This window comes from Peromyscus eremicus, chromosome 1, assembly GCF_949786415.1.
Source record: "Peromyscus eremicus chromosome 1, PerEre_H2_v1, whole genome shotgun sequence".
NCBI lineage: Eukaryota > Metazoa > Chordata > Mammalia > Rodentia > Cricetidae > Peromyscus > Peromyscus eremicus.
This window is the reverse complement of record NC_081416.1, coordinates 7,777,141-7,797,856: the sequence shown is the minus strand read 5'-3', so window position 1 is coordinate 7,797,856 and position 20,716 is coordinate 7,777,141. Positions and strand designations below refer to the sequence as shown.

The 20,716-nt window shown below is 37.3% G+C and overlaps 1 protein-coding gene across 3 annotated transcripts in view; it reads left to right on the top strand.

Annotated features, from left to right (window-relative positions):
- The window catches only part of Shoc2 (SHOC2 leucine rich repeat scaffold protein), an 87,251-nt gene that overhangs the window by 18,119 nt on the left and 48,416 nt on the right, over nt 1-20,716 (top strand). Inside the window, exon 2 of one of the 3 annotated variants that reach the window (XM_059256456.1) lies at nt 11,520-11,554. The exons of the other annotated variants lie outside the window; for them this stretch is intronic. The gene's annotated coding sequence lies outside the window, so the exon portion shown is untranslated. The remainder of the gene's footprint in view (nt 1-11,519; nt 11,555-20,716) is intronic. 3 annotated transcript variants of the gene reach the window in all.

Below are 20,716 nucleotides of genomic sequence, written 5' to 3'. Positions count from 1 at the left end.
TTGATTATTAGTTTAGTATAAAGGATACAGCACAGAAAGAGTCAAATGGAAGACATGTATTAGGCAATATGGGGAAAACAGTATGAATATTTTATTCCTTCTCAGCACCTTGGTATATTCACCAAACCAGGAATTCTGTAAGCCCTGTAGTTTAGAGATTCTTACAGAGGTTTCATTACATAGGTATGATTGAATGAGCTGTTGACCACTTGTTATTAAGCCAGTATCCAGCCCCTCTCATATATAAGTGGAAAGGGGAAGGACTATTTCAGTAGCCTTATCAGGTAATTGAAGGTATCCTGTGATACTTCTTCAAAACTTGACAGAAGTAATTTTTTTTTTGAAGTTTAATGTAGTGTTTGTAAGACTGTATCAGTGAACTACTTCCAACTTTTTATTTAGAAATAATAACAGACTCATGGGAGTTTACAAAAAGAGCCTATCACCTGGCTTTTCATGCTGTTGGTATCCTGCATAGTTATAGTACAATGTCAGTATCAACTGTGAAATTGACATTGGTATAACACTATTAATTAGATTATAAAGCAGCATACATTCTTTCACATATTCATTGGGTGTGTGTAGTTTTACATATTTTTAATCTCATAAACAGATTTGTTTAACTACCATCACAGTCAAAATACAGACTTTTTTTTGATCAGAAACCAGTTCTCCCTCCCATCTCTTCTTCCATCCCTAAGGAACTACTGCTTTGCTCTCCATTTCTATAGTTTTATCATGCTAAGAATGTTCTATAAATGGAATTATAAAGTATGCCACCCTTTCTTTGAGCTTGATATTCTTACTAGGCACAATGCCCTTGAGATCCACATTGTTACATACATTAGTAGTTTGTTGCTTTTTATTGCTCTGTAGGTTCCCTTGTGTGGATGTATCAGGATTCGTTTAACTACTCATTAAAAGACATCTGGGCTATTTCCAGTTTTTGCAATCATAATTAATATTCCTATCAACAGTGGCGGACAGATTTTTGTGTCAATGTGTTTTTTTAAGTTTTAGGAATAAATGCTAACAACTGCACTTGCAAGATATATGGTGTGTATAGTACAGTGTCTCCTGTTTCCCAGAGTAGCTATACTCACAGTTTTGCCTTCACACTATAACATGTGAAATATGTGTTCTCTCCGTAACATCATTGGCATTTGGCTGTGATCTTGTTTTTTATTTAGGTCTCTGAAAGATATGTAATGATGTGTCATTATGATTATCATTTTTACAAACTGCATTGTGTTGGTATTTTGTATATGGTTCCTTCAGAAAGCATCAGATTTTCAAACTGTACACCCAGATTCTAACTGGTGCTCTAGTTCCTTGTTTCCCTTTATCGTTGTCCTTTCAGTTGCCTTACTTCAGCCTAGCCTGCTCTGTATAATCCTTTATGGTTTTCTTCATACTTGGCCTTCTAAATTCTCTCAACTTAATTAATTTAGGAATAAAATACTAATTATGAAATATGATTGGGGAAAATTACAGTTTTAGAGGTTATTGTTATTACAAGTTGGTACCTGAGCTTCTTTATGTGTTCATTCGTTCGTTCTTTCTTTCTTTCTTTCTTTCTTTCTTTCTTTCTTTCTTTCTTTCTTTCTTTCTCTCTCTCTCTCTCTTTCTTGCTTTCTCTCTCTCTCTCTGTCTTTTTCTCTCATATATATATATATATTTTATAATTAACTTAATTTCACATAGCCACTGATTCCCCTGTCCTCCCTCCTCCCACCTCCTAGACCTCCCCCCAATCCACGCCCCATTCCCACCTCCTCCAAGGCAATCTCCCCTGGGGAGTCAGACCAGCCTGTAGACTCAGCTGGGGCAGGTCCAGTCCCCTCCTCCCTACACCAAGGCTGAGCAAAGTGTCCCAGCATAGGCCCCAGGCTCTAAAAAGCCAGCCCATGCACCAAGGACAGGTCCTGGCTCCACTGCCTGGGGGCCTTCCAAACAGTTCAAGCTAATCAACTGTTCCCACTTATCCAGAGGGCCTGGTCCAGTTCCATAGGGGCTCCTCAGCCATTGGTTCACAGTTCATGTGTTTCCACTAGTTTGGCTGTTTGTCTCTGTGCTTTTTCCAATCATGTTGTCAACAATGAATTTGCTTCTGCCCTTCCACTATGTATAATTGTAGATAATGATACTTCAACTGCTTTCTGCTTCTATTTCTAAATAAATAAGCTTTCTCTGAGTCCATTCTAATCTACTTGAAAAGAAAAAAATGATCCTTTTTCTCTAAGGCTAAGTTTTATGCTGTATGTACACCCTTTTCACTATTCTTTCCAAGTTGCAAATAGCTGAACTGACAGCTTCAAGAATTATTATTGTGTGTACCTTATGTAGGGTAGGGGACAGAGGCTCTTTACCGTGGTGCATGTATAAGGTCAGAAAACCAGTCTGGTGGGTTCTTTACACTTTTACACGTGTTCTGGGCATCCATTCTGGTTGCCAGGCTTGTATGGTAAATGTCTTTACTCACTGATAACCATCTCTTCTTGCTGGCTCCTATACTGCTTCTCTGACACTATTTTTACTTGGTTCATGTGTGTTACTATTTCTTTATGAGCCCTTCAGCTTTCCATCCCAGAATATTTACCTTCTCTACAAGTACCAGTCAGTATCTTCACAATACTCTATGTATATGCTTTTTATTACTTTATTTAAAACTGCTTTCTCTCATCCCTTTTCAAACACACTAGTTCTCCTCCTCCCACCAAGACCCCATCCTACTTCGATTTTTTTAATTTAGTTTTTTTTTTGAGAATTTCATGCATGACCACTGTATTTACATAATTTCTACCTTACCTTCTCCCTACTCCTAACAATTCTTACTATGTGCCAAAGATTGGTACAACTGGGCCATATAGTAGATCTAATTTTAGCTTTTTGAGAAATCTCCATGCTGATTTCCGTAATGATGATACCTGTTTGTAAAACCGCCAACAGTGAATGAGGTTTCTTCTTTTCCTGTACCCCCATCAGCATTTGTTGTTGGTTATTTTCTTGATGTTCACTTTCTGATATATGTAAAATAAAATCTCAAAGTAGTTAAATTTCCATTTCCCACATTGCTGAAGATATTGAATAATTTTAAAGATACTTCTTAGCCATTTTAATTTTTTCTCCTGAGAACTCTGTTCAGATTCATAGCCCAAGTTTTGATAGGGTAGTTTATTTTCTTGATTCTCTGTTTTTTGAAGTTCTTTATATACTCTGAATGTTAATCCTCCATTGAATTATAGCTGGCAAAAAATTTCTACTCTGTGGGCTTCCACAATTGTTTCTTTTGCTATACAGAAAGAAGCATTTTAGTTTTAAGAGGCCCTATCTTTTGGCCTTAATTCTTGAGCTAATTGAGTCCTATTCAGTCCTTTCCTGCACCTATATCTTGTAGGATACTGTTTGCTTTTTCTTTCAGTAGTTTCAGAGTTTCAGGTTTCACATTGAGGTCTTTGATCCACTTGGAATTGATTTTTGTGCAGGATGATAGCTGTGGTTCTAATTTTAGTCTTCTACATATGAGCATCCAAATTTTCCATCACCATTTGTTGAAGATGCTGTCTTCCTCCAGTGTGTATTTTTGGCATCTTTGTCAAATATGAGATAGCTATTAATTATGTGTAGTCACTTCTGGATTTCTATTTTATTCCATTGACCTACATGTCTGTGTCTGAGCCAGTAGCATGCTGTTTTTCTTTATAGCTCTGTGATATAGTTTGAAGTCTGATGTAGGAATCCTTCTAGTATTCCCTGTCCCCCATGCTTTGGCTGTTTGGGATCTTTTGTGACTCTATGCAAATTTTAGGATTTTCCCTTTTTCTTCTTTGTGAAGAATATTCTGTATATTTTTGTTGGCCTTGTTTTAAGTTTGTAAATGGTTTTTGGTAGGATAGTTATTTCTACAATTTCCGTGGACATATGAGCATGGGAGGTCTTTCCATCTTCTAATGTCTTCCTCTTCAAGACTTGAAGTTTTCATTGTAGAGTTATTTCACCTCCTTAGTTAGGTTTATTCACAGTATTGTAAATGGGAGTGTTTTCTCCTTAAGTTGCTTTTGATTGTGGTGTTTGATCATGACAATAGTAACTCTAGGACAATGTTGTATCCTGTGACTTTGCTGAAAGTGTTAATCTCCTTTGTTTTGTGATAGGGTCTCTATAGCCCTGGCTCTCCTGGAACTTACTATGTAGACCTGGTTTGTCTAGAACTCACAGAGATCTGCCTCTGCCTCCTGAGTGCTGGGATTAAGAGTGTAAACTACCATGCCCAGTGAGTTGTTGATCATTTATAGAAATTTTCTGGTAGAAATTTGGGGGTCTTTTATGTATAATCTGCAAATAGGATAATTTGACTTCCTGTTTGTATCCCTTTAATTTCCTTCTCTTATGCTAGGCAGTATTTGGAGTAATATATTGAAAAGTTGTGGGGATGGTGGTCATTGGTGTTTTGTACTTGCTTTTAATGGGATTCCTTTGAGTTTTTCTTTATTTGAGATAGTGTTGACTGTGGGTCTGTCATATGTAGTCTTTAATGTGCTGAGGTGTGTTACCTCTAGTTCTATTCTAGTTAGGGTCTTTATCATTATGATGTTATAGACTTTGTTATTTTGTTTCCCCCACTGTGTAGGATTTTCCTTTGTCCTGCCCAGTTGTGCAGCTGCTCAGACCCAGATAAACATACAGAGCCTTATATTAATTATGAAGTGTATGGCCATGGCCTATGGCTCAAGCTTCTTGCTACCTAGCTCTTATAACTAAACTCAGCCCATTCTATTAATCTGTATGTTGCCACGTTTTCCGTGGCTTACTGGTCTGCTGGCATGTTGTTCCTTGGGCGGGAGGCTGGCATCCCTCTGCCTCTTCTTTCTCTTCCTGCCTATCTTCCTTGAATTTTCCCACCTGGCTTCATCCTGCCCTGCCATAGGCCAAGTGGCTTTACTTATCAACCAATCAGAGCAACACATATTCACAGTGTATAGAAAGACATCCCACAGCACTTCCCCTTTTCTTTCTAATCAAAAAGGAAGGTTTTAACTTTAACCTAGTAAAATTACATATAACAAAACAGTTATCAAGCAGGAATTACAGTTACAATATCTAGTCTGTTTATATTTGGCAAATTCAAAGAAAATATTCTATTTATCCTGTATTTGTGAGTCTAAGGTTTCATATCTAACTTATCTTTTTATCATAACCAGAGAAAATTATAACTATTTAGTCTTCAACTACATCAAAGACCCCAGAAGGCTATATTATTACCTAAGTAAACAGGAAGTACATTGTAAGCAACTTCCAAAAATCTAGAATGAGAGACAGCTGGCTGCCTGGACAATCACCCAAAGTTCCTCTGCAACGTTGGGACATCCTTCTTCAGCCCATAGGTCTAGAGTCTCTCAGTTGCTTCTCTCTGTGTCCTGTAGAATGTTTGGCAGTTTCTTCTGCGAAGCATGAACCTGAAGGACCATCTCGCCTTGCTAAGTTCAGTGGTCACCTTCTTATGGGTCCTACTTGTCCAGTTTGTACAACATATTGTCAATCAGTCAATGCAAGGGCACTTTTTTGCCCAGTGGTTAAGTTTTGCCACAAAGAAAGCAAATTCCATAATGAGTTTCTTCAATGCCCATCATCCTCCTTGAAGTAATTGGTGCTGCCAGGAGCAGACATGTCTCATTGTCTAGGAAAGTCTAAGGTTTTAAAACATTTTAAATGCCATATTCTGTAGGCCTTTGAAGTGCTTGAAGATTACCCACCTAATTGAAATACATCTTTATATATCTAAAAAACTTAACTAACATGACTATAAATTTGACTATTAATTTGTATTTCTTAACTATACATTATAATTTCAAATGAGCTGCACAAACATAATACCTTAAACAAAAGTAGAAATATATATATACAGTATAACAAAATTAACTTTAAATTTGTATCAATAAACTAAAATCCATAGCAATGTAAAACATTTCAAACAAGTTGTTGCTCTTTAAAAGTAGATTCAATAATCTACCCTTTCATCCTATCGTATCTATTCTATCCCTTTTTCTTTAGAAAGAGACTGCATTTATAATCAACTCCCTTTAAATAAAAATAAACATTTATAAACAATATTTTGGGAATTTGGGTATAACTTCTCATACTACTTCTTGCTGGTTGAGGAAGCTGGCAATCTTATGGGGATCCTGAGAAAATTAAGAAGTATGGTCATGTCCTGACTGGAATAGTCTGTGACGTTACATTGTCCGAGCCAGTTGCATAGAAGCCATTCTGGATGTTAGATCATCTGGGCCGTGGTGTCATCAGAGACCTTTCAGGGGGTCTTGGCTGATCTAACCATATGAGCCTGGAAGAAGCAGTCCACAGGTTTTCATCTTCTGTGGAAACAAAAGCAGAACCTCTTTTCCAAAGCAAGGTATCCTTAGACATAAATTTTGAAATTAAGATACCTTTAAAAAAAAAATATATATATATATAAACTGAGCAGCCTTTACAGTCAAATGTCTCTGCAGTTAAAAATCCCAAAGACAACACAATCCAGACTCTCTGTATACTATCCATCTTTATGTGGCTTATTTTTTATATTACCTTTACTGTCTCTTTAAATATTTTTAAAACTGTTTCTTTATATAACTGTCTATATTCATTTTCTTCTCTCTTCCAAGCCTGCGTACATTCTTACAAACACTCTAAACCATATAAAGTCTTATTCCATCTGAATCTGCCTTATTGTGAATCTATTGTTTTAAAACTGCAGTGGCTAGTACTGAAGCAAAAGCCATGGCTGCTGACTCCGCCCACTTCAGCTTCCCAATATGGGGGTGTACATTTACCACCAGCTCTGGGAGCCATGTGCACCACCAACTCTTGGAAGCAGTGGGTCTATGCCTCCATCAAAGCAGCGTATAGCCCAGAAACCTTTATTTATTTATTTATTTATTTATTTATTTATTTATTTATTTATTTATTTATTGTTTATACTAGCAAAGCTAAATCTGCCATGCAGTTCGCTGCACGGTTTGGAGAAACCTCTATGTAACTTGTCGGGAATCTGTCATAATGTAGTTCAAGCCTGCACGCCACGAACTGCCACAGCCAGGGGACATGGACCTAGCCCCGCCATGAGCGACATGAACTAGGAAGGTGTTGTTAGCTACATTTATAATCTGTTCTTATGCTCTCTCAGGTTTTAAGTGGAAACTCTGCCACCATGTCTGGGTGCCATTTGTAGCCAGAAGTTTCTCTGGGTCCTGCCTGGCCTTGAGGTCCCACAACTGCTTATAAAGTAATCATTCAGAGACTTATATTAAATATCAATTGTATGGCCTAATGGCTCAGGCTTCTTGCTAGCTAGCTCTTATATCTTAAATTAACCCATTTCAGTTAGTCTATTTTTTGCCACATGTTCTATGGCTTTACCAGTCTGCTGGCATTTTACTCCTTGGGTGGCTGCCTGGTGTCTCTCTGCCTCCCCTTTCTCTTCCTGTCTATCTTTCTTGGATTTTCCTGCCTGGCTTCATCCTGCCCTGCCATAGGCCAAACAGATTTATTTATCAACCAATCAGAGCAACACATATTCAGTGTACAGAAAGACATCCCACAGCACCACTGGGATGGATGGGTGCGGAACTGTCTACTGGAACATGACTGAGCAGTGGCTATCCTCTGAAGGCAGTGACTTCCTTTCTGATAGCAGCAGTCCACTGCCATTAATCTGTCAGCTCAGACATAATTCTGGGTCTGTTTCTTTCATTTTTTTCTTTGATTTTTATTTCTAAAATGTCTTGTAAAATATTCCTATCATCTATTATTTTTATTTGGTTATTTTAAACCAGTGGTTTAAAAATACATCAAACTTAATCTCTGATTTACATAATAAATTTTTATAATATAACACTCTTATTTAAAAAAGCCTAAAAGCTGGGCAGTGGTGGCGCACGCCTTTAATCCCAGCACTCGGGAGGCAGAGGCAGGCGGATCTCTGTGAGTTCGAGGCCAGCCTGGTCTCCAAAGCGAGTTCCAGGAAAGGCGCAAAGCTACACAGAGAGACCCTGTCTCGGAAAAAAAAAAAAAGCCTAATCAATTGGTAAGTAAAATATAAGGAAATTTATTTTATATGTCAGCATGTGGATTTTTGACACAATAACAATTAAGGAACAATGATGCATTTGGTACACATTTTTCATGTTAATATGAAAATGCTCAAGTGCAACATTAGAAAATAACGAGGAATAAAACATACACATATATCACCACTGATAGCTTTAGGTATAAACTGTTACAGAAGTATGGCTATCAGTCACTGTCAGGTATAAGTAAACCTTAAGTTAAAGTTGTCTCTCTCTGGAATATATACATTACCTTTATAATTTAAGAAGTTCAAAAACAGTTGAGGCTTATAGGTAAAATGGATATAGGTTCTGTGTGTTTATTACAAACAATTTTTCATCTAGTTGGCATTTGAAGATGATATAGTATGCAAAGATAGTTCTTGTGTGCATATTCTGCCCATAAAATTCCTAAACATTGGTACAACCCTAAGTGAATTTATGAAATTCCTACATTAATTTAATTATACCCTTATTATGTTTGTTATTGGCTATTGAAGTGTTTTCCAAATTTAGCCCTGCACTGGAATTACCTGGAGAACATACAGATTACTTCTTACCATAGATACTCATTTGGTTAACATTCTTGGGCCAATTCCTAGGATTGCTAAGATCCCAAATGGTTATCACTGATTGGCATTGATGGGACTTTCGGGACTTTATTATTTGATTACTTTCTCTTTAACTGTTTTGCTGCTTAGAGAACATTTGATTTGTAAAAACAATTTTGGAGTATATCAAATATAAATCTAAAAGTCTACCTGTGATTATATCCCCCTTTCCATTTAGGAATATATTTTCTCTTCATATTTATCCATGTCATCTTCCCAGAATATTTGTAGATCATTATGTCTGCAAGATAAAGTCCAAATTATAAAACTTGTGTAACAAGTTTTTCAAGATTTGACAACCTATATTTCCAGTCATATCATGGGCCCTGACTTCCAGTCATGGGAAAATTACTATTTCGTAGTGCTTTCATGGTTTCTCTTGTGCTCAGGAAGCTGATGCCTACAAGCTTGTGAGTCCTGTTGAACTTTTAACCTCGTCTTGCTCATCACATTCTCAATTCCTCTGTTCTTAAAGTTTTATAACTTGTCCGTTTCTTCCTTACTTAAAATCATTGAGAGTAAGAATTTTATCTTTTCCAATAAGCCCCAGATACAATGTAGCATTTTACTCATAGGTGCATAGTAAACAGCTCACTCATGAGAACGTCATTATAAATAATGCTAGTTATAAATAATGCTAGATATTACCAGCCATTTCATTGAGGGTCAGTTAATAACGAATGCATGAAGATATCTAGAAAAATGAGTTGAGCTCTACTTGACATGATGAGAGTTTAGAGTAACAGTTTACCTCTACATTAGAGATTGCTTTAAATATCTGATAATTTGAGGGTCTTGCTATTAGAAGTTGGAAGGATTCTGTCTCATTTACTGCTTTGGTCCTCATGTATTTGTAGTTTTGGCCAATGGGAAGGGAGTGTGCTCCCATTTGCAACTTTCTTACCTTTTCCTCTCACTAGTCTTTCAGTTTGTGACCAACAGGTGAAGCCAGAAGTTTCTCAAGTTTCCTTTAGTCTAGCAAGGGAGTTTTTCTTTATTGATTTTATTGTGTTGCTAGTGACCTTCTGATAATTAATTTTTCATTTTTAAATCTAGCAATCAGCTGTTCCTTTTTCTTCTTTTCCTTTATAGAATTTGAGTACCCCTAATCTTCACTTCTCTAGTGCTTCAAATTGCATTTTAGGCTTTGTTTGTTTAGTACTTGCTATGCAGAACAGGCTGGCCTTGAATTTATAAAGATCTGCTTGGCTTTGCTTCTAGACTGCCACCACTCCCGGCAGATTTTAGATGTTTTGACTAGGGATGCTAAAATGGGAAAGTTTATGCAAATTTTCCAAAATTCAGAAAATTCGAAAGTTTAAACCACTACTGGTCCCAAGCATTTTCAGTAAGGTCTACTTTACTTAACTTGTACAGTATACTTGTGGTTATCCAGCTAGAAAACATAAAGTTTAATGTTGGTATAAGCAACAAAGAGAAAATTACTTGAATAAAAATTGAAAATTGAGACATGGATCCACTTTAAGCAAGTGGATCCTAGTTTGAAGAAGGAATGTACCAGGAGTGAAATGAGTAAAATTCAAATTTAATATGCATATCATTATATTTGGAGAAAAGTGCTTTGAGGTAAAGGAGAGGAAGGACGCCTTGATATAATACATATTATAATTTCATATTTCATGTGTATTTTAATAGATGTTTGTAACAACTTTGGGGGCTGAGAATGTAGGTAGTTCAATGGTAGAGTGTCTAGCATGTGTGAAACCTTCTAGATTTGGTCCTTGACATCATAAAAAGACAAACCAAAAAGTACCTAGTGCTTTTTAAAAGAAAGTTGAAACAGTGGCTTTAGAAGTTAGGGGGTGGGATAAGAAGAGGTTACCCTGAAAACTAGAGGTATATCAGAGTAATATAACAAGAATTTAACTTAATTTTTTTTTTTTAAAGAATAGGCACTTCCCAAAGTGGCTCTAATACATATTTAATGTCTGTATTTGGTTTAAAATATAGACTTTGCCATTTTCTGTTGATATATTTCCAAGATGATAGACAGTTTAATCAGTTTTTGGCAGTTTAGTGGATAACTTGCAGTTCTTTCAACACTGTGCTTCAGGTTTATTCATTCAGTAGGTTGATCACAATTTGTGAAACTTGCCGCCAACCAAGTTTCATCTGTAACTTACAACAACTCCAAACAATTTTTTTTTTTTTTTTTTGGTATAAAAGAACCATAGTTTTAGTATGTGACATCAATGCATGGTTTAGGAATTTGAAATATCCTTGCTGGGGCTCATGAAGAGAAAGAGAAAGGAATAAAATACATGGAGTACAGGGAAATTGGGGAAAATGATTTTGTATCATAACATAGTAAACCCTCAGAACTTACAGCATAATATAAAAATCCTTAACTATAATGTTCCCTTTCTCCCTTAGTCACAATTGGGAAACAGTCTTCTATGTTTAGCTCTTCTTAGTGTTCTTGGATCTTTCTGCCCTTAATGTGTTTTCTCATTATGGAAAGTTCTTTGATGATTTATCCCCCTACATAAATATAAGCACCTTGAAAGTAGGAAACAGGATTGTTTTAAATCAGTATTTACATAATGCTTCCCACATGGGAAGAACTTGGCTGGCATATTCTTTCCCTAGGATTTTACTTGGTGTCATCTCTTGCTTGACTTTGCCCAACCCCATCTCTTAAGTAATTTTTTTTCTAAGTTTTCTTCTAAAAGTTTTAACACTTTTTTTACATCTAGGTCTTTGATTCATTTGGAGTTAAATTTTATGTAAAATATGTGATTTAGGACAAGGGTTTTAAAAATACCTATTTCATTTTTTGCAGTACTAGGATTGAACCCAGGGCCTTCTGAATGCTAGGTGAGTACTCTCTACCACAGAGTAGTGCTCCCTCCCCCTTTCTTTTACTTTTTCATTTGAAACTAATAACTGCTAGATTAATTGTAGTGAAATAGTTCAGCAGTAGTGCTTGAAGCTGTGTATAAAGTTTATAAAAAGGAAATAATCCTAAGAGTTTCCAGATAAGGAAGTTTGTAGATGAAGAAAAAAGTGCTGAATTTACTGAGTTTAGTTGGTCTTCTTGCCTTTTATTTTGTCCTCCCTAGGGACTCACAGATTCAAGATAATGGCTCTGTCTCTGAGCTCTGTCCTGTGTGTGTGTGTGTGTGTGTGTGTGTGTGTGTGTGATACTTGTTGGTAGCTGGAAAGTTTCTCTCTGGGTCCGCCAAGCCCCCACAATCCTGCAGCACACTTATAACATAATCATTCAGACGCTTATATTAATTAAAACTGCTTAGCCATTGGCTCAGGCCTACCACTGACTAGCTCTTACACTTAAACTCAGCTCATTTCTGTTAATCTATATGTTGCCACATGTTCTGTGGCTTTACCTGTGTGCCTTTTACATGCTGCTCCCTGGACAGCAGGCTGGCGTCTCCCGACTCGGCCTGCCACTTCCCAGAATTCTCCTCTCTTTGTCCCACCTATACTTCCTGCCTGGCTACTGGCTAATCAGCGTTTTATTTATCAATCAATCATAGCAACACATTCACAGCATGCAGATATCCACAGCACTTGTCACAGCATGCATGGGGGCCAGAGGTCAGCCTGTTGGTCCTCACCTTCCACCTTGTTTGAGACAGGGGTTTAACTTTTTGTTCATTCCTGCTTATGCTAGTGTTCTGTAGTTGTAAGCATACAGGTTTTGTGTGCATGTGATTGACTATACACAAGTATTTTATTTTTGGAGCTAATGCAAATGAAATTATGTTTTAAATTTTGGTGTAAATTTTTTTTCTAATTTGTTCTAGGACTGAGGTGGACTCATTTAGTAGTTTAAAGGAAATTTTGGATATTCTGTTCAGTATCATACAATCATGTCTGCAAACGAAAGTATATTTGCTCTGTATGTGTGATCCTGCTCCCTCTCCTTTTTCCCTCCCCCTTTCTTTTTGCCTAGCTAGGACTTTGACAACTCTGTAGAACAAGTGTGGTAAGAGGAATTAATTTTCAACCATGTTCTTGAAGATTTTTGTATTGCTGTTCATGAAGATTATTGACCTGTATAGCTGCTTGTGCTTAACTCATTTGTCTAGTTTTGATATAGGGTACTTTGTCCTCAAAATGATTATTCCTTGGAGGAGATTATGTAGAATTGATATTCTTTTTTAATTTTTTGAACTTTTTATTGGGATATCATGAGTGGGAACCATCACCTTAGGGCATGCTCCTGAACTGATACTCTTATTTGGATGTTTCTCACAATTCATTGGCACATCTGTGGCTGACGGTTTCCTCTTTTGGAAGGGTTATAACTGCTTTCAATTTCTTTTTAATTGATAATTATTCAGATATAATTAATCTTGAGTTTTTATAGTATGTGATTTCAAAGGGTTTAGCCCATTTTTATCTGTTGTACATCATTACAGAATTGTCTTCAAGTGTTCTGTTGTCCCTGTAATATGGGCTCTTCAGTGATCTCTCCCATTTGTCTGTTTTTATCTTTGTCAGAGTTGATAAATGTTTATCGGTTTTATGAATTTTTAAAAATTGAGTTTCTGCTTTTTTAGCTTTGATTTCATGGGTTTCTTATTGCCTATTTCTTTCTACTTTCTTTGGATTTCATTTACTTTCCCAAGTATCTGGATGTGGGAATTTAAATTATTGGGATTATATAGTCTAATATTATCATTCAGGTTTGAATATTTCCCACTAAGATGCTGCTTACATCCTATAGATTTTGATATTTTTCAATTTCATTCTGCTTAATGAATAATTTTCCTTGTTAACTTCCTTCTTGGCCCATAGATTATTTAGCAGTGTGTTCATTTTCATAAGTTTGAAGAATTTTATTATCTTTTCTGCTTCTGCTTTTTAGTCTTATTTCTTATTGTCAGAGAACATACATTGTATGATTTCACTTCTTTAAAATTTAAAGTTTCTTTATGTTTTAGGATAAAATCTATTTTGGTATATATTGCATGGACCCTGGAAATACATGTATATTTTACTTTTATTTTCTATTCACCTAGTTACTGTTGGTTATTCTATAGTGAGGTAATTCCCCCATAGGGGTGTGTGTGTGTGTGTGTGTGTGTGTGTGTGTGTGTATGTGTGTATGTGTGTGTGCGTGTGCGTGTGTGTATGTGTGTTTGTGGGTGTATATTTATTTTACTTTTTTGGTGTGTGTGTGTTGTGTTTTGTGGGCTAGAGGTCAGTAATCAGATTCTTCCTCAGTTGTTCTCCACACCAACTTTTGAGAGAAGGTCTTTTACTGAACCTGGATCCTTTAGTCAGACTAGTTGAGTAGCAAGCCCCCAGGATCTCCACCCCAGCCCCAGGATCACAGATGGATGCTGTCATTGTCAGCTTTTTTTTTTTTTTTTTGGTTTTTCAAGACAGGGTTTCTCTGTGTAGCTTTGCGTTTTTCCTGGAACTCACTTGGTAGCCCAGGCTGGCCTCGAACTCACAGAGATCCGCCTGGCTCTGCCTCCCGAGTGCTGGGGTTAAAGGCGTGCGCCACCACCGCCCGGCCCATTGTCAGCTTTTATGTTAGTGCTGTGGACCTGAATTCCAGTTCTAATGCTGTGCAGCAGATACCTTACCAACTGAGCCATCTCCCCAGCTCAGGTCTTTCTTCTTTTATCAGACGAAAATACTTACATATTTTGAAGCTCTATAGTTTTGACAACATGCATTTAGTGATGTATTATTTTCTTAGAGACTTGACTATCTTTATATCAGCTCTCTTTCTGTCCCTGGTAATGCTACTTTGATATTGATTGGTTAATTCTAGATTTTGTTGATTGATATTTACATGGTATCTTTTCCCATAGGTTTTTTTTTTTTTATAATGTATTTTTATTCTTTGAGAATTTCATACACGTATCCCTTCTCCACTCCAGTTCTCCCCAGCACCCTTCCTATTTCTCCCCTATTTTTTTTTTTCCTTTAACCCACAGTCCAGTTAGTGCTGCTTGTATGCACACTGGTGTATTGACATCCTCTAGAGCATGGGCAGCCTACCAGGAGGCACACCTGTTAAGAAAACTGCCTCTACCTTCCCCAGCTATCAACTATCAATAGCTTCCTGCTAGGGGTGGGAATTTCTGAGCCCTTCCCTGTTCATACTGGCTTGATCTTATGCTGGTCTTGTGGAGGCAGCCATAGCCACTGTGAGTTCACATGTACAGTGGCCTTGTCAGGCCTAGAAAATGCTGTTTCACAGCAGTCCCTCCTCCAACTACTGGCTCAATTTGTACCCTCTCGTCTTTGATCTTCCCTGAGTCCAGCAGGGAGGAGGCATGATAGAGATGTCTCATTTAGGGTTGGGTACTCTGCTGTCATTTATTCTGTTCATGGTGACTAGTTGTGACTATACTAACCACCATCTTTTGTAAAGAGAGTTATGATGAGGGTTGAGAGCTGCACCAATCTTTGGGTATAACAATAATCATATTTAGTAGACAGTTTGCTTCTGTGTCCATTTAGTAGTCCATGATCTTCTGTGACTGATTCAGCCCCAGCTTCCTGGCCCAGTTTCCAGTACCAGGCATGAGGTTCCTGTGGAGTCGGCCCTAAATCCAATTTATAACTGCCCTTTGTGTCTTTATTGACTTTTTTATAGATTATTTATGGTACTTAAAATCATTCTGTCTTTTTAATTGTATATTGCTATGTGGGAACTGTTTAGATTTAACATTGTTGTGCTTGGATTTAAATGTGCTGGCTTATAATCTTTGTATTCTCTGCTGCTCTGTTGATTACCTCTGTGAGTCTGCTGGGAGACCAGCTCCAACTTGCTCCCACCTTTCGAAGGGTTCTTGGGTGGAGGAGAGAGGAATGAGAAAATATTAGGTAGAAAGATAGACCTAGAAGATGAGAAGAAAGATAAAGACACAGAATAGCTTTGGGTGGGCCTGAGTCAATACCCAGCAGCCCCTTCGTTTATTCAAAAGGGCTTTTTATAATATACTAAGGGGAGAGGCAAAAGACCTCCCCCTTGCAAGATCAAAGCATACTGTAGAGCCAAGTGTCCCCCTTACAAACACCTGGTAAACATACCCATGGCCAAGTCATCTCCTTACGTAGCCTGCTGGGTAAAGCAAGCTCAGATTTTCTGACCTTAAGTAATTTCTCACTAGATAGCCTCTGTGGGCCTCAGCAATTACCTGAACATTGTCTTAAGGATTGTATTTTATCTGTAGTGATTGTATATATCCTTATATTGTCTCTTCCTCCTTGTGATTAATTTATGTCTTACAGTATCTGTTCTTAAATTTTTATCACTCTTACTTGTATCAAAATTTTACCATTGCAAGGAGAATGTACTTAGCATAGTTGAAGTCTTTTTCTTTTCATTTTATGATATTGCCATCTTGACTGTTAACTGTTTATGTGTTAACAGCCTTCTTTGCTTTCAAAAGTAAAACATTGAAGAAGAGAAACATTGCATTTTATCTATATTCTTTTACCTTCTCCATTGGTCTTTCATTTCTTTTTTAAAAAATTAATAATTTTTTTTTATTGAGAGTAGATTCTTCTCTTATACAATATTTCCTGACCACAGTTTCTCTTCCCTCCACTCCTCCGAGCTCCTTCCTCTCAACTCTCCCCTTGACTTACTCCCCCTCTGTTTCCTCTTCAGAAAAGAGCAGGATATCAAGAGACAATAGCCAAATGCTACAAAGCAAGATACAATAAGACAAGGCAAAGATCTCATATTGAGTCTGGACAAAGGAACCCAATATTAGCAAAAGAGTGTCAAGAGTGGCAAAAGAGTCAAAGACACACCTGTTCCCACTGTTAGGAGTCCCCCAAAACACCAAGCTAACAGCCATAACATATACTCAGAGGACCTGGTGCAGACCCTTACAGGCCTGGTGCTTGCTGCTTCAGTTTTTCTGTGAGCTCATGTGAGCCCTGCTTAGTTGATTCAGTGGACATGTTCTCCTGATGTTATCCGCCGCCCCCCCCCCCCCCCCCCCCCCCCCCCCCCCGCCTCCTCTTCTGTGGAGCTTCCTGATCTCTGAGTGGAGGGACCCAATGGAGACCTCCAGTTTAGACTCTCTACATAATGTCTGGCTGTGGGTCTGTGCACCTATTCCTAAAGCTCCTGGAGGAAGCCTCTCTAGCAGACTATCATTAGGAATCATTTCATTATTTTTTGCCAGTTGTGTTTGGTTCTGCCCTAGGGCTCTGGGCTATTCATTCTCTGGTTCCTGGCCATCCAGGCAGTGTAGGGCATGGGCTCTTTCTGGTGGAGTGGGCTTCAAGTTGAATCAGACATTGGTTGGCCACTCCCACAAGTTCTGCCCCACCAATGCCCCAACACATCTTGCATGCAGGACAGATTGTAGTTCGAGGGTTTTGTGGCTGGTTTGGTCTCCAGGTTTCTTTTTCCCTGTTTTAATGCCAGTACCATGCATTTGTTTGTTTGTTTTTTGTTTTCTATAGCTCTGTAGTACAACTTGAAATCAGGAATGGTGAGGCCTGCACCGGGTTTTTTTTTTTTTTTTTTTTGTACAGGATTGTTTTAGCTATCCTGGGTGTTTTTGTTTTTCCATACGAAGTTGAGAATTGTTCTTTCAAGCTCTGAGAAGAATTGTGTTGGAATTTTGATGGAGATTGCATTGACTCTGTAGATTGCTTTTGTTAGGGTGGCTGTTTTAATTTTGTTGATCCTATTGATCCATGAGCTTGGGAGATCTTTCTATCTTCAGATATTTTCTTCAATATCTTTCTTCAAAGACATGAGGTTTTTTTAATCATACAAACCTTTCACATGCTTGGTTAGAGTTACCCTAAGATTGTTTGAGGCTACTGTGAAGGGTGTTGTTTCCCTGATTTCTTTCTTAATCTGTTTGTCATTTGTATAACAGAGAGCTACTGATTTTTTTGAGTTAATCTTGTATCCAGCCACTTTGCTGAAAGTGTTTATTAGCTGTAGGAGTTCCCTAGTGGAATTTTTAGGGTCACTTATGTATAGTATCATATCATATGCAAATAAAGATACTTTGACTTCTTCCTTTCCATTTTGTATCGGCTTGATTTTCTTCAATTGTCTTGTCGTTCTAGCTAAGATTTCAAGTACTATATTGAGTAGACATGGAGAGAGTGGACAGTCTTGTCTTGTTCTTCATTTTAGTGGAATTGCTTTGAGTTTCTCTCCATTTAATTTGATGTTGACTATAGGCTTGCTGTGTGTTTAGTATGTCTCTTGTATCCCTAATCTCTCCAGGACTTTTATCATAAAAGGATGTTGATTTTTGTCAAAGGCTTTTTCAGTGTCTAATGAGATGATCATTTTTTTGTTGTTGTTTGTATGGTAGATTACATTTACTGATTTTCATTATGTTCAACTGTCTCTGCATCTCTGGGATGAAGCTTACTTGATCATGGTTGATGATCTTTTTTCTGTGTTGTTGGATTCGGTTTGCAAGTATTTTTTTGAGTATTTTTGCATCTATGTTCATGAGGAAAATTGCTCTGTAATTTTCTTTATTTGTGTGCTTTGGGTATCAGGGTAACTGTGACCTCATAAAATGAATTGGGCAATGTTCCTTCTGTTTCTATTTGAGGAGTATTGGAGTTAACTCTTTGAAAATCTAGAATTCTTCACTAAAACCATCTGACCCTGGGCTTTTTTTTTTTGGTTGGGAGACTTTCAATAACTTCTTTTATTTCACTAGGGATTATAGATCTATTTAAATGGCTTATTTCATCTTGATTTACCTTTGGTAAGTGTAGCATGAATCTTAGAGAGTCTTATTAATAAAATCAAACCCGGGGCCAGTTATTAGTGTGAAATGCTGGATGGTCAGAGAGACAGAACAAGCCACAGCTAACCTCCTGGCCAACTTATGAGCTGATCTTGTTTCCTCAGACTGGAAGCCTCTATGTCCGAATGGCTTTCAGCTGAACTGTGCTGCTAGAAGCCTGAAAGCTTAACCAGCCAAATGCTTCTGGTTTCTGGTCCTCACGCCTTATATACCTTTCTGCTTTCTACTACCACTCCCTGGGATTAAAGGCTCGCTTTCTGGGATTAAAGGCATGTGTCACCATGCCTGGCCGTTTCCAATGTGGCCTGGAACTCACAGAGATCCAGAGGGATTTCTACCTCTGGAGTACTAGGATTAAAGGTGTGTGTGTGCCACCATTTTCTAGCCTTTGTATCTAGTGGCTGTTCTGTCTCTGACCCCAGATAAGTTTATTAGGGTGCACAATATTTTGGGGAACACAATACCACCACAGGTAAGTGTTACCTATCAAGAAAATTAACCATTTCTTTTAGAGTTTTCAATTTGGTGGCGTACAGGTTTTTAAATTATGTCTTTATGAATCTCTGGATTTCCTTAATATCTGTTATGTCCTCTTTTCATTTCTCATTGTTAATTTGGACATTCTCTTTCTGCCTTTTAGTTAGTTTGGATAAGGGTTTGTCTATCTTGTTGATTTTCTCAAACATACAACTCTTTGTTTCATTGATTCTTTGTATTGTTCCCTTTGTTCCCTATTTTATTGATTTCAGCCCTTAGTTTGATTAATTCCTATCATTTACTCCTCCTGGGTGAGTTTGCTTCTTTTTGTTCTAGAGCTTTCAGATGTGCTGTTAAATTGCTAATATGAGATCTCTCCAATTTTTTTTTTATAGCACTTAGTGCTATGAACTTTCCTCTTAGCCTTGTTCTCATTGTGTTCCATCATTTTGTGTATGCTGTGTATTTATTTTCATTGAATTCTAGAGTGACTTTAATTTCTTTTTGTTTTTGTCTTGGCTTATATTTCCTTCAGTAGAGAGTTGTTTAGTTTCTATGAGTTTGTAAGCTTTCCGTTGTTGTTGATATCCAGCTTTAATCCATCGTGGTCTGATAGGACGCAGGGAGTTATTTCAATTTTTTTGCATCTCTTGTGACTTGCTTTGTCTGAGTATGTGTTCAGTTTTGGAGAAGGTTTCATGAGGTGCTGAGAAGAAGGTATATTCTTTTGTGTTTGAGTGGAATGTTCTATGAAATGTTAGGTCCATTTGGTTTATAACATCTGTTAGCTCTAGCATTTCTGTTTAGCTTTTTTCTAGATGACTTGTCCATTGATAAGAGTTGGGTATTGAAGTCCCCCCTATTAGTGTGTGATGATTAATAAGTGATTTAGTCTGTAGCAGTGTTTCTTTTACAAAAGTGAGTGCCCATGTATTTGGGGCATAGATGTTAAGAATTGAAATGTCATCTTGGTGGATTTTTCTTTTGATGTGTATGTAGTGTTTTTCTCCATCTCTTTTGATTAATTTTGGTTTGAAGTCTGTTTTGTTAGATATTACCACAGCTACACCAGATTGCTTCTTATGTGATGTCTATCCTTGATGTTTCTCATATGCAGCAGAAAGATGGATCCTGTTTTGTTTCCATCTGTTAATCTGTTTCTTTGTTGAGGAATTGAGACCATTGATATTGAGAGATAATAATGACCAATGATTGTTAATTCCTGTTATTTTATTATCGTCATCCTTGTTGTTGGTATGTATGTGCATTGGGGGTTTGCTTGCTTTTTAGTTTTGCTGGTATTAGATTGCTTTCATAGGTGTAGTTAACCTTGGTTTGGATTTTTCCTCCTAGTACCATCTATAGGATTGGATTTGTAGATAGATATTAATATCTTATTTTCTTCATCTGTGGTGATTGAAAGTTTTGCTGGCTATAGTAATTTGGGCTGGCACCTGTGATCTCTTAGAGTCTATAACACATCTGTCCAAGTTCTTTTGGCTTTTAGAGTGTCCATTGAGATGTTGGGTGTAATTCTAAAAGGTCTGCCTTTATATTTTTACTTGATCTTTTTCTCTTGCAGCCTTTAGTATTTTTACTTTGTTCTGTATGTTTAGTGTTTTGATTATTATGTGGGGAGGGGTCTTTCTTTTCTGGTCCAATCTCTTTGGTATGTCCTTCTTTAGGTTGGGGAAATTTTTCTTCTATGACTGTGTTGAAATATTTTAGGGCCTTTGAGCTGAGATTCTTCTTCTCTCCCTACTAT